We start from the raw sequence: 12,053 nt of genomic DNA on the forward strand, positions 1-12,053 counted from the left end.
CTCCATACTCTTCTCCATAGTGGCTGTATCAATTTACATTCCCACCAAGAGTGCAAGAGTGTTCCCTTTTCTCCACACCCTCTCCAGCATTTATTGTTTCTAGATTTTTTGATGATGGCCATTCTGACCGGTGTGAGATGATATCTCATTATAGTTTTGATTTGCATTTCTCTAATGATTAATGATGTCGAACATTCTTTCATGTGTTTATTGGCAATCTGTATATCTTCTTTGCAGAACTGTCTATTTAGGTAGCCCTGCTATTTTTAAAATAAAATGCCTTTCCATGAAAAAAAAATTAAAAAATTAAAAAAAATGTAATTATAATCTATATCAGTTTTGTTCTGATCTCTATGTATTTGTGTAGTGTGTACTCCCTTTTTTTTTTTTTTTTTTTGGTCTTTTTCTCGTTTTATATTCTTGCCTTCTTCGTCATAGATTAACTGACCATATATGCGTGAGTTTATGTATGTGTAATTCTTAATTGTCCAGACAGAATGCAGGTTCCTTAAAGAAGTGGGAAAAAGTATAGCTTTGGAGACTGGAAGTTGAACTTTGAGGCTGATTTTGCCATTACCTAGTTAAGGAAGCTGTCTTAGTCTGTGTTTGTGCTTTGCCATCACTAAACTGTGGGGCTAGAACAGATGGTACCTCATAGCAGATGGCACTTCGTTGTAGATCTTAGGTTTCTCTTCAGTTCACCATAGTCTCGTTTAGCACACTGTTAGGCACAGCGCGGGTTTTTAACATATGCTTTTTATTAATTGATAAAACATCTATTTTACATGCATGATGAGGTATGTGAGGCCAAAAAAATTCTAATCTTGTACTGTATGAGAATGTAGAATTGAATCCAGTGCAGTGAAGAGAGCTACTCAGTGGGTAAAACTCAGCCGACCCAGAAATGGTGTAGTTAGTTCAACGGTTTATCAGCACTAATCACTTAAAGTCATAATCAACTCAGTCATTTCTCTTATAGCCAAACTGTAATCCACCAAATTCTCAAGCATTTAAAGATACATTATGTTTTTAATCAATGAATTTGTTATCCTAAATTGATGAAAAGTGCATTTTCCAGATCAAAATATAGGAGAGGTCAAAACCTGACCATGGCGTGGGTGGGGCACTAGAAGGTTAAAGGGAAACGAGTGTGGATGATGAGGTAATGTAGATAGGGATGAGGTCGCAGTTTCAAAAATTGAAAAATAATTAGAGTCTCTTGAGAGTTATAGCTTTGGCAATTTGTAAGGCTGCTTGTTTAAGGGTGAAGATGGTTTCTCATTTGGTTTCTGATTCAATAAAGCTACTCAATCAAGACAGAGGAAATTTACACTCTATTGCCTGTTTTCTGTTGAGAGTGTGCATCTTGCCACCAACTGTATACTTCATAAAGCTAAATACTATCATTTCACGTCAAGTATGACTGGTGTGGCCGGTTTCTGTATGGAGAGGCTCATCCCAGACGGAACTCGCTTGGGTTGTCTCCTTGCTCTCCTAGCAGGCAACACGCCATTTTTGATTGTTTAGGCTCCTATGATGTGTGCGGCAAACAAGAAGTGACTTCTTATCTATAAGCAGAAGCTGCCTGATAAACAGCAGGGATGAATAATTTATAAGGTAGCAGTATGGAAAGTGGCATTTCACGCTTCTTTCCATGTAAAATGTCGCATGAATTCCAAACAGCCTAAATAGTTTAGAAGAAAACCTAAAATCGCCGGCAAGAGAAAGGAAAGAGAGGGCTCTATAATGTGGTAGTTAACGATATTACTCAAGAAGGATTCTGGGGTTTCCCTGGTGGCGCAGTGGTTGAGAGTCCGCCTGCCGATGCAGGGGAGTCGGGTTCGCGCCCCGGCCCGGGAGGATCCCGCGCCGTGAGCCACGGCCGCTGAGCCTGCGCGTCCGGAGCCTGTGCTCCGCAACGGGAGAGGCCACAGCGGTGACAGGCCCGCATACTGCAAAAACAAACAAACAAACAAAAAACAAACAAGAAGGATTCTGATCCATATATTGCTCTCCATTGATTAAATGTGAAAACAAATCACAGTTTCTCAAATGAATGTTATGAAATAATTATTATATACATGGAAATAGCATCAATAAGGCAAGTAGGCTTAGGTTTTCTTCCACTCAATTTCAGTCAATTTACAGTAAATGAATCCTGAAAAAACTGCATTTTTCATTTTCTAATCATGCAGTAAGCCCTCCATTAAAAGAGAACCCCAAAATGGGGTGTGATATATTATTATGCATCATATTGCATAGTTAACATTAGTCCACTTAATCAGAAAACCCAAGCAAACTGGGCCTCTGAATTCAAATCACCAAGCCCTTACTAGCTCTTTATTACTAAAGATGATTAGTAAGATTAAACTGAAATTGTAGAAGATCAAACTTTTGAAAGTAAGATCGCACTTTTATTTTATTTGATAATTAATATTTAGTAAGTTGATATTTTGGAAAGCTAAAAATTTAGAATTATCTTATTAAATTCTTGAATTATTACTTAATTTGGCTTGTGGTAATATACCCTTTTTAAAAGAACATTAAAAAAATTAGATTCTTCAAAGAAATCTATTAAATGCCCTTATATGAAATATTATAAGGAACACTCTGGGGGATAGAAAAATATTACATTATTACTTTCTTTCTTTAAGGATCCATCATTCAATCTGGATGGGAGGAGGGCAAGAAGTAACACCTTAGAGAATTAGAGATGATGAAATGGAATATTGTTTGGTACTAACTATTGCTCAATAGGAATTCAGGGAGAAAAGATCAGCCTCGCCTGGAACAGTCATGGAAGGCTTTATAAATGGCTGGAAAGTTTGTTATTTCGTTCTCAACTCTTCCCTTTCCCTCCTAGTTTACCAATAATTCCACATGATTCTACTGGCCAAGTAATTTTTCTGCCTTCACCCCATCCATACGGCCACCAGCCTGAATATGGCAGCATATTTCTAAATGGTAGCCGTGCACTCAGTCAGACATTCCTAATGCATCCTAAAAGCCCCTGCTTGGGTGGTCCTCCTAAATATCTCCATTGTACAAAGAGCGCCACTCAATCTAGCTCCTTAGCCAAATGCACAAGGTTATTCTTGAAGGGCGCCTAACTTGCCCTTGTTTACAGAGCCAGTAAGTGGTGGAGCCAGGACACATATCCATGTGCTTTGCTTCAAAGCCTACGTACTTAATGCAAAATACCATATTGTAATCACCAGGGATTTGCCTGTCTCCTGGGAAACTATTCTTTGAGAACAGCAGCTGCACTGTGTCTTATTCATTTCTGCATCATCAGTACCATGCCCATCAGACACTCAATAATAACTACCTGTTAAATAATTTCAGAAATCTTGTATGTTGAAGGTGGGGGACCCAATCAGGAAAACAGAGCCTATGCCAGCCACATCAAGAGAGGATATTTAGGGAAGAACTAGCAGAAAAAGTCTTAGAAAGGCTAAACAGACAAAAAGGGGAGTAATTGTTTGTTGGGTACAACATTTGAGTTTTCCAAGATGAAGAGAGTTCTGGAGGCAGATCGTGGTGGTGGTTGCATAATACAAATGTACTTACTATCACTGAATTGTCACTTAAAAATGTTTAAGATAGTAAATTTTATGTTACGTGTATTTTACCACAATAAAAAAAAATTCTGAGGCAGAAAGGGGACAGGAGCTCAACCCAGAAGTTGGTATCAACAGAAAGGGAACCAGCTTCGGGGCTAGAAGGACAAAGGGAAGATTGTGCGGCCAGAGCTAGTGAGACTGGGCTGCCTGTGGTGAGCTAGGGCCCCAGAAGGAGGGGATCTCTGGTCAGAGCAGAGACACGGAGGAGACAGAGCTAGTGCCAGAGCTGGGGAACAGCGCACAGGCAGGTGCTGGCTTCTCTTCACACGCTTCTCTCTGGTCGCCCCACCGGCCGGACCCAAGGGGAAGCCAGCTGTCAACGTAGCCTGAGTGATATCATTTGCAGAAGTCAGGAGTAGGGGAAGGGCAGGGAATGGATTTTTTCAGGGAAATATGCACAAAACTGGCACAGGGAAAGATGCTTCAGGGGACAAACAGTGGGGTCTAAGACACGGTGGAAACATATTGCATGTGGGGAGTAGGTAAAATAAAGATGCTATTCAGGTTGGGAATGACATATAAACATGTACTTGGGAATAATAGGGACAGACGTTTCAGCCAATAAAGTAAGGCCAATCTGGGGATATCTTTAAGTGTAGGTGGAAGAGTTTTTATGTAACATCACTAAATATTTGGAAACAGCATTAAGTGCACTCTTCAGTAGAATATAAAAATACCATGGACCCATCATACATTAGAGGTAAATTAGGGCAGTTGCCGAGCACAGGCTCCGATCCTCAGAATCAAATAATAGAAAGTCGTGATGTCATCCCTCACAACCTCATTCTAGAGAGGCTTTTATTATTCCACATAACAACCATATGAGAGAGGTATTACTCCTGCCCCTATTTTATAAATCAGGAAGTTGAGGTTTAGAGAAGTCAAGTAACTTTGAAGGTCACTCACCTGGGAAGTGACAGAGCTGGAACTTGAAGGAGGCCATTAGACTCCAGAGCCACATGCCCCCCATAGGATCTCTAAACCTGCCTTGGTTTAGGCACGCTCAGCTCTCCAGCTGCTATATTTGGAGATCTCTGAAGACAGATGGCACAGTTGTTGGTAGCTTGGTCCAATGATTAGTCACTCCACAATCAATACATGATTTTTAATTTTAATTTCCAAATGACTTTTTCTCCCTGTGCTTCATTCCTTTATCCAAGTAGAGAACATCTGCTTCTGGGAGTTGTATTTATCTAAATTCAATCTCTTTCCTTTCCACACAAAACTACTTCCTATGCGTTGAGGTATGAGAGTAAAAATGGATTCGTTCATAAGGAACAATCTTTGCCCTTGGGAAACTTGAATACTTTGAAGAGTTAAAATCCCCTTAGGAAAGTTTCACCAATTCCACCTCCTTTGCCGTTTCTTCACCAATTTGATCTTCCCTAATTGCTGGTTTGTTTTTATCAGAAGTATTTTCCGGTTTCTAGTTTTTTCTCAACATCAGTTGCATGGCCGCTATAGCTTTTATGATTTTCCCTCTACCACATTGTTGTGGTTTGGAAAGATTTTGTTGACTTATCTGATTCTTCAAATTAAGCATGGGAGATTTTTTTTCACTTTTCCTTGCATTTTGAAGCCTCCAAAATCCTAATAGACATGAGATGTGGGCAATACTTGGCTGGATCTCCAACAAGGACCCAAGTAGATTTTCTCCTCTTTGTGAAATTCTCTGAGGCTTGCATGCAGTGATAATGCTGCAAGCAAAACATGTTCTTTCTATATAAAGAGAGAGAGTTATTTAGAATAATTTTAAGACATGAGAAACTGCTCAGAACATATTTTATTAGGGGTGTACTTGGGGTGATTTCGAGTTGGTCACAGGGAAACGTAAACAGTCACAGCTCTCCACCACTCCTTCTGAACAAAATCTTCTTCAGGACAGAGAACATATCTTGAAGCACATTTGGTATATTATTACACATCCAGTAAGTAATTAATGATAATATTTTCAATGGTTGTGAAGGGAGCCTGAGGCACCAGTGCTTTTGGAAACAGATTTTGCGTATCTACTAAACTGAACAGCATAATAGCTAGTTTCTGAAAATATTAGTCTTAGAGGCATCATTCTATCCTTACTTTACTCTTCGTATTTATGCCTGAAACTTCTCCTGTGATGAGGATTTCTTTTAATTTGCAAGTATCTAGAGGTCAGGTACCAGCTTACGTTATTTATTACGAAAAGTCCACAATTTCACCACATGATGAGCTAGTAAATTTACTTCATTCGTTTCTCAGCCCTAGACTGTGATCCTAACCCTATAAATATGTGCTGACGTGGTCCTAGGGCCAGGGAAAAATGACTCATTCAACATGTACATCATTACGTCTGTTTGGGGCAAGACAGTTTTAGATGATGGGTGCAGGGGAGGGGTTTAAAGAGAAAGCCAACGTTGACCTTGATGAGGCGAACCACCTGAGTTAGGCCTGCGGGGTTTCCTGGGTCTCAAATCTGGACGAACCAGGAGTTGATTTCCTTATTTTCCCCCAAAGAACTTACAACCTAATTGGAAAGAGAAGTGCCTGTAAAAGATGAGTAATAAAAATAAAGTACTCTCAATGGTGAGGAGGGAGAAATCATTTCCAGCTGAAAGGATCTGGGGCCAGGTGAGTGTAAATCCCTTAATACAGCTGGGGGGGCTGGAGGAGAAAAAGTAAATGGATGGCATTTTGGTAAGAAGGGACTTGATTAGGTCAAGGGGTTTCATTCTCCTAGATCTCCTTTGAAATGACCAAAATGATATAAAGCAAAGGGAGACAATGTTGTTATTACCAAAAACTGGGCAAGAGAACCAATCCCTTGAGAGAAAATTACAAATAATTTCTGCTGCATAGAGAGCTATAGGCGCCAAATTGAAGGAACACTGAAGGTTGTTTCACAGTGTCCCCTTCTGAGAAGTTGGTGCAAGCTTGGAAATGAAAGAAAGCAAATCTTGGGAGAGCTCCATGCATATTCCTTAATTTGGGGTGGTGAGGGCAGGCTGTAGACAGACATGGGAGGCACTGCCATTAGGGTCACTTCCACTGCTCTCCTGGGAATTAAGGAGCAATCGAAGGCAGACACCTGTGAATGTCCAGAGTTTCCAGTGAAGCTACACTGAGCAGAGTGTGTAGTAGGGTAAAGCTTTCCTCTAGGCAGTGGCCCTTCCCCTGATACAGTAGAACTTCTTCCTGAGCCAGCAGCCTTCTCAGGAGAAGCCTGTATCTGTGTGCCTGTCATAGAGACCAAGATGAGCGCAGAGTCAGATACGGAGAGCTGACCCCTGACCACACAGAGAGAAACCTAACAGAGCTGGCCTTGCTTGGCCACTGTTCTGATTTTCTTCTTGTTGCTTTTCGGCTGCTGGTTTCACTGAACTGGCAAAGCTGATTTAAAAATAAACAAAAACTGCTTGAGCTTAAAGTTTTAGAGGAGACTTCTAACAGCAAGCAGATGGGCAGTGAGACACAGGAGCATCCTCCCACTCTATTTATGTGCAAACATGCTAGAAGAGACCTGTCCTCTCTCTAGGATGTGTAAACAGAAAACAGCCAATGGGAGGCTGGCGTAAAGATTTTACAGCTCAAAATAAGGAGAGGGACGCAGTACTCAATCTCCAGGAAAAGAGCTGGTTTTGAAGATTTACTACAGGAAATAAATTATATTTGGGCAATACCTTCTTTATGATCTCAGTAAAATATAAGACAAGAGGGGCTTTTATGTAAGAAGTGAAAGATGACACGGAACCGTATAAGACCGAGGTGAAACACGAGCTGTCTGAAAGTCAAAAAGAAAATGAAAGGAAGTAAAATAATTCGAGAAAATTAAAAATGCAATAGTGGAATTTAAAACTGTATTAGAAGTAATAAAGTAACAGAACCAATACTGCAGAAATTTTAATTCGTAGATAGAAAACATGCTTGAAGCGGCTAACGGAATACAACGAAATGGACAGAAAAACAGTACTGAAGAGAGAGGTAGTGGATTGAACAGATTTGGAGTTCCTATATATGCTTATTTGATGTTTCTGAACCAAAGACTAAAACAAATAGAATTATTTAAACGTATAAAATTAGTAATTTTCTGAGCTGAATAAAAACTTAAACCTTCATATAAAAATAACTCAAGGAGTACCTGGAAAAAGTTATGAAACACGGAAAATGTTATGAAAAGAGAGAAAAATTTAAATTTTCTCGCCATGAACGCTTGGTATTTCAACAGTAAAATGTAAAGAATACTAGAAGAATAAGAGCTTTTAAGGGTGATGATCAAAAAAATATTAAAAATTAGTAACTTTCCTATATACTAACCAAAACAATTTATTAAAGATAAGGGTTAAAGATATAATTAATAATAATAATGATAATAATAACAACAATAATAAATAGCTAGAAATAAGCCTAAGAAGGAAGTGTCTATATACATAGGAACTTTTATGCATAATACTATAAAATTTGAATGAGTGATGTGAATGCAAGCTAGAAAAAGTTGAGAATTAGTTCCTACTCTTAGATGAAAAGATTCAGTAATGCACAGATATCAATTTGTCCCCAATTTAAGGCAATTCCAATTAATATCTCAATAGGAATTTTTTGGAACTTGGCAAGATGATTCTGTAATGTGGAATTATCGGTGTCCATAAAAGAACAAAAATATCTTGAAAACGAGGAATAACAGAGAGTGATTTTTCTATTACAGTGTTATAATGAATAACATAGCTGACTAGGTAGTGAAGTCAATAAATAAAAACAGAAAAACAAGAAATAGGGAAAAAAGAAGTTTGTAGGATATAATTCAATTTATAGTAAAATCAATAGGAGAATACAGATTATTTATTAAATAATATTGAGAATGTTTACTATTAGGAAAGTAAAATGTTATTTCTTTCTTTATACTATGCCACAAAATTAATTCTAGATTAATTAGAAATCTAACTATAAACATCAATACCATAAAATAATGAACATATCATGGGGATAAGCATATCCACACATGAATGTCAATTTGATTACATGACACATTAAAATCTTTTTTATATTACAAAACAATTAATTAGAGCCAAGAACACAGAAAGAAAATATTTAATCAATATATGAAGAACTACCGAAATCCATAAGAAAAATTTTAATACCGTATTAGAAAAAATTTTAAAGGACATCTAAAGTTGATTTACAAAGAAGTAATAATAATAGTGGTCAAAAATTAGAGGGGAACTACTTTTATATGATTCTAATAAAATGTAATTTTTAAATATCATTATTTTTCATTTATGGACTTAGTGCATATTTAAAATACTGAGAATTGTTGAGGACATGTAGAGAACTCTTAAACACTGCTGATGAAATTGTAAATTTGTATACTTCTGGAAGGGAATTTAGAAAGATGTGCTAGTGACAATGTTTTTAGAAATATTTATAAGTTTTGGCCCAGAAATTCCATTTTCAGTTGGTTCCTTAAGAAAATAATCTGAAATATTTGTTTAAAATAAATAATTTCACCATTAATTTTAATGGTGGAAACTGGAAATAATCTAATGAGGCACTCTTACGCTAGTATTTAAGAAAACTATGGTACATGCTTATCATAGAATACCATGAAAGATGGTATTAATAACCACAAAAGATGTATTTTCAAAGGCCTTAACAGCTAAATTAATGTGCTGTGAATTAAACCCATGTTGTATATTTTCAAAATTTTCTGTGAGATATTTTATTATGCCATTTTTCTGAAAAACTAACGAGTCTGCCTCACAACTGTTAATTCCGTAACACAATATTTGTAGCAAAAACTGCTTATAATTTCTACTGAAGACAAGGAATTCTGATTTTCTCAGAAATACTACGTACTGTAACTTTGGAGAAAAAAACCTTAACTTAAAACTTACAGTTGTTCTGTTTTCAGATCAAGGGTTGAACATGAGCTGTATTTCATATTTAATATCAGATTTGTTTGTTCTTAGGATGATTTACAAGAACTTTTAAAATGTAGAGGACGTGTGAAGAATTACTCAACTTGGTCAGAAGAGGGAGCTTATACATAACAAAAAGAGAAAAAAAAAGCAAAAATCTATGCACTCTTATCAGAAGTATAGTATTATTTCAAATCCACATATCCACTGCTAATGAAAAACTACGTAGCCAAAGAAATATCTCGACGATAGCTTAAAAATCTGTTTTGTCTTATAATTTGATGAAATATTGAACTTACCGTCACTGTTAAGAGAATTTCATGTCTCTTTCTAACAACTGATTTGCACATCTGACTATGTAAGTGTTGCTGATAAATAAGAAGCCTGGCTGATGGAGGTGCGTATCTGTATTGCTTTATCTTTTTCTCCTGCATGTAGTTGGTAAATGAGCCAAGGGATGAGATGGTGTACAGCAAGAAGTCATGAAAAACTGACCACTGAATAATGAAAGATTTATTATATGTTATTTCATAAAAATACAGGGGCAAAGTTCTCTGTTCAAAATAGTTTATTAAGGATAATGCTATATGGACTTGAGCATATGGGGAGGGGGAAGGGTAAGCTGTGACGAAGTGAGAGAGTGGCAGGGACATATATACACTACCCAATGTAAATTAGATAGCTAGTGGGAAGCTGCCGCATAGCACAGGGAGATCAGCTCTGTGCTTTGTGACCACCGAGAGGGGTGGGATAGGGAGTGTGGGAGGGAGGGAGACGCAAGAGGGAAGAGATATGGGAACATATGTATATGTATAACTGATTCACTTTGTTGTAAAGGAGAAACTAACACACTATTGTAAAACAGTTACACTCCAATAAAGATGTTAAAAAAAAAAGGATAATGCTTTTTTTTTATTTATATTTATAAATATAAAAGGTGAAATACATCAATCTAATTAAAGATTTTTTTTCTATATCAACACTCAAAAGGTAAAACTAGCGTTCTAGTTCCCAGTAATGTGTGAAGTCTTCATAAACCTAACCATGTTGGAGGTATGATAGTAAACTACAGCAAACCAAGAACCAGAAGAGACTTTTGTTATTATCATAAACATATGATAGTGAGAAGTATAACCCAGAGTTCAGGATGTAATATTAAAGATAATCCTTTTTAAATTAGTGTTAATGAACGCCAAGTTCTGCATTCAATTCTTGGCTCTATATCTTGAGGGAGAAGTAAAAAATTTGAAGTGGGTTTACACCAGAGCCATAGTAACAAATTTGGAAAAGAAATCATGACAGAATTCCGCAAATAAGGTGAATTCTTAAGTTAGTTACCTTGAAGAGAGAATTTGAAATTGTTACTCAACGTTTTTCAAATATAGGATGGTTGGTCATACCCAGGGGGTGGGACCAGATGTCTTCCATCCTATGAATGAAAAAAGACAATGAATTGTTCATTTCAGTGACTACTGCAAAACCAAAGAAAGTGAAGAACTGGGGAGTTTGCGCTTCTCCTGTTCTTCGGTGTGGATCAGTGCTAATCTGGCATGAAGCCTGGACCTGAACAACCTTAAATGTGTCCTATTATTTGCATGCAGCCTGGCTTAGATTGTTCTAAGGCTTTTTTGAATTTATGTGTGTTGCTGATTTAATTTGACAAAAAACGTCTGGTAGGGTCTAGGCGCTAAGGCGGCAAGGAGAATGGAAGTTTCTTATAAAGTAAGGGAGAAAGAAAGGACTTGGGAGAGAAGCATTCTCAGGCAACCCATGAATAGAAGGAAGCTGGGGTTTTTAGGCAGAGAGAAAAGGGAGGGCTGTTTATTCACATCGATAAGAGGAAAAGATATTCTCTTTCTTTATTTCATTCTTTACCTTCTCCTTCTTATCAGTAATCAACAATTTACTTTCACTGTTTTAAGAGATGAAACTGTCCTAAGAAGAGGAGCAAAGCATTCTTTTTTGTTTTTTTTACATCTTTTTGGGAGTATAATTGCTTTACAGTGTTGTGTTAGTTTCTGCTGTATAACAAAGTGAATCAGCTATATGCATACGTATATCCCCATATCCCCTCCCTCTTGCGTCTCCCTCCCACCCTCCTTATCCCACCTCTCTAGGCGGTCGCAAAGCACCTAGCTGATGTCCCTGTGCTATGCGGCTGCTTCCACTAGCTATCTATTTTACATTTGGGAGTGTAAATATGTCCATGCCACTTTCTCACTTCGTCCCAGATTACCCTTCCCCCTCCCCATATCCTCAAGTCCATTCTCTACGTCTGCATCTTTATTCCTGTCCTGCCACTAGGTTCTTCAGAACCATTTAAAAAATTTTTTTCATATATATGTGTTAGCATACGGTATTTGTTTTTCTCTTTCTGACTTACTTCACTCTATATGACAGACTCTAGGTCCATCTACCTCACTACAAATAACTCAATTTCGTTTCTTTTTATGGCTGAGTAATAGTCCATTGTATATATGTGCCACATCTTTATCCATTCATCTGTCGATGGACACTTAGGTTGCTTCCATGTCCTGGCTAT

The sequence above is a fragment of the Physeter macrocephalus genome, chromosome 19 (assembly GCF_002837175.3).
Source record: "Physeter macrocephalus isolate SW-GA chromosome 19, ASM283717v5, whole genome shotgun sequence".
Classification (NCBI taxonomy): domain Eukaryota; kingdom Metazoa; phylum Chordata; class Mammalia; order Artiodactyla; family Physeteridae; genus Physeter; species Physeter macrocephalus.